The 2500-nt window shown below is 45.6% G+C and overlaps 1 protein-coding gene across 5 annotated transcripts in view; it reads left to right on the top strand.

Moving 5' to 3' along the window:
* LOC121723848 (neuron navigator 2-like) overlaps window positions 1-2500 on the top strand; it is a 76564-nt gene that overhangs the window by 31529 nt on the left and 42535 nt on the right. The window lies entirely within an intron of this gene.

The raw sequence follows: 2500 nt of genomic DNA, 5'->3' as shown, positions 1-2500 counted from the left end.
TCTAGTGCAAGGAATGAAGGAAACCAGAATTGTTTGTGTGGACTGATGGTGAACTGTCAACTGTAGCCAACTGTAAAACTAATAAACTTTATTTTACGGTTTGTGAAGGGTGCAGTCCCGTCCTTTATTTGGCTAACGCAGGTAGGCCTACTAATCACCTTTACTTTCTTTGGTTGTAGGATAGTCCGTGATTCACATTATTTTTGGCTATAACCGCAATTAGGCTACTAAACGCAAGGCTTAACATTACCCAAGTTCTAGGCTATTCTGTCGCCACATTTATAATATTGCTATAAAACCTTCGTTAGTAACAGTCAATACTTTTGCCTGCATCAAATCGTGCATTCGCATTCAGTGTGCTACCATCGGCTTAACGTGAGTTCTAAGCGTCTTTGTATGCTTATATCTGATTTCACTCGACTGTGAATGCATGTATATATGTTGTAAGACATGTAAAATAAATGAATGACACTGGCACTACGCACAAATTAATGTAGCCTAAACTTACACCGCACTTTCCTAATAACTTAAGTTCTCTCGCGTCACTGACGGTAGCTAGAATGCATTAAAAAAACACCGGGAAAAACAGTGTTCAGTCCACCAAGTCATAAGCTGTCGGCGCTGCGCGGCATCAGTTGTGATATTTATCTTAACGGAGTGTAATCGTAGGTCATTTCATGTATGAAAACTAGTATTGTTAGGCAATACTATAAGTGCAAGTCCAGGGCAGCTGAGGTGTGGGGATGACATCATCGATACGCAAGCAGGATGTGCGGTTTCGCTGTCTAAACGAACTCAAACGGGCTACGGTTTCAGACTTCTCCACTCTGGGACCAGGTTTCAGAAAAGTGCGGTTTCGGGCAGTGCGTTTACAGGATTCGTTTGGACGCTCGGCCAAGATGAAGCAAAACCTCTGCGTTTAACCTAAAAAGCGTCTCCGTGTGGACAGGCCCTTAGAGGGAAACACTGATACACACACTCTTGTCTCCCTCTCTCTATCTCTATCTCTCTATTTCTCTTTTACACACACACACACACACACACATGCACATGCACAGACTTAGAGGGAAACACTGATACACACACTCTTGTCTCCCTCTCTCTATCTCTATCTCTCTCTTTCTCTTTTACACACACACACACACCCTCTCTCTCTCTCTCCCCGTGCCACAGGCGATGTCTAATTGAAGGCTTTGCTCATTGTCTTCCCTTCTTTCCTCCTCTCTTTCTTCCCCTGCTTGTGTTTTTGTTCTTTGTCTTTTCGGAGGAAGCAGCTCTGTGAGTGAGTCTCTCTCTCTTTCTGTGCAACCCTGTGAGAGCCTCAGCAGTAGTGGGACCCCTGGGGGGGGTGGGGGAGGTGGAGATGCCTCTCAGCCGCTGAGACCCGTCGTATGGGCTCTGTGCACTAGCTTACTTGAAGTCGGCAAACCAGTTTCCTGTTCGCTGATATCGCTGTCAACAAGCACCTGAAGAGTAGTGCTTTGGTTGTAGCCTACCAAAACGTGTGCTCACCGAAAATCCTTCCCTCCTTATTTTGTGCAGTCACTGCACGTAGACTGGCGTTTTTAGGAAAAAGGCAGAAGCTAAAATCGCTTTTTATAACGACTTGAAGCTGAGTGTGAGTGGCACACAGCAGTGCTCTTTAATTCCGCCCATGGACATTAAGACAAAGACGCGTACATTGTATTTCTTACGTTTTGGTACAACTAAAGCATATCCAGGTGCTTGTTGACAGCCATGTGAAACAAACAGGAAACTGGTTTGCCGACTTCAAATAAGCTAGTGCACAGAACCCATTGCCCGGTGCTGTGGTGTGCGCCGTTTCAGCTTATTGCTGTGTGCTGTTCCAGCTTATTGCCCGGTGCTGTGGTGTGTGCCGCTCCAGCTGTGAACACATAAGTGGCGCACACAAGGAGCCACTTTCACTTCAGCGTGGTGCGCACAGCTGCTTTGCCCCAATCCAGTTATGGGTGGTCTTATCTATTATTGAGCAGCCCTGGTGCAAGCTGGGAGTTTGTTTGCAGGGTCCGAGCATAAACGTGGATATTGTTTTGCTGTTGTTCAGTGAAAATGAGCACAACACTCGCTTTCTTATTTCACTGTGTTCTTCATTGTGTAGATTTTCTTTCATAAAGAGGCGAGAGAGGAGTTTGCAGATGGTTTGCAGAGGAAAAAAGAAAGACAGTTTGGGTTTGTGTAAAATGCATAAGATACAGTATAGGCTTCATGAAATAAGACTGCTCATGAATAAATTAGCATGTTGAGGCATGGCCACGTATTAAGTACATTAGCATAAAACACAGACCCTTCTTGGCCACCCACTGTCCTAAACCCCCAACCCACCCACACACCCCCACCCCCCCAAACACACACACACACACACACACCTCCCGACTCCTGGAACAGATTTAACAGAGGGGAACAAACTAATGGTCATGCGGGAGGAACCCACAGGAGAAACAATGCTCATTTTATTCAAGCCAAGGAACAAACAGGGAAG

The sequence above is a fragment of the Alosa sapidissima genome, chromosome 11 (genome assembly GCF_018492685.1).
Source record: "Alosa sapidissima isolate fAloSap1 chromosome 11, fAloSap1.pri, whole genome shotgun sequence".
NCBI lineage: Eukaryota > Metazoa > Chordata > Actinopteri > Clupeiformes > Clupeidae > Alosa > Alosa sapidissima.
This window is presented reverse-complemented; position numbering and strand designations above follow the sequence as displayed.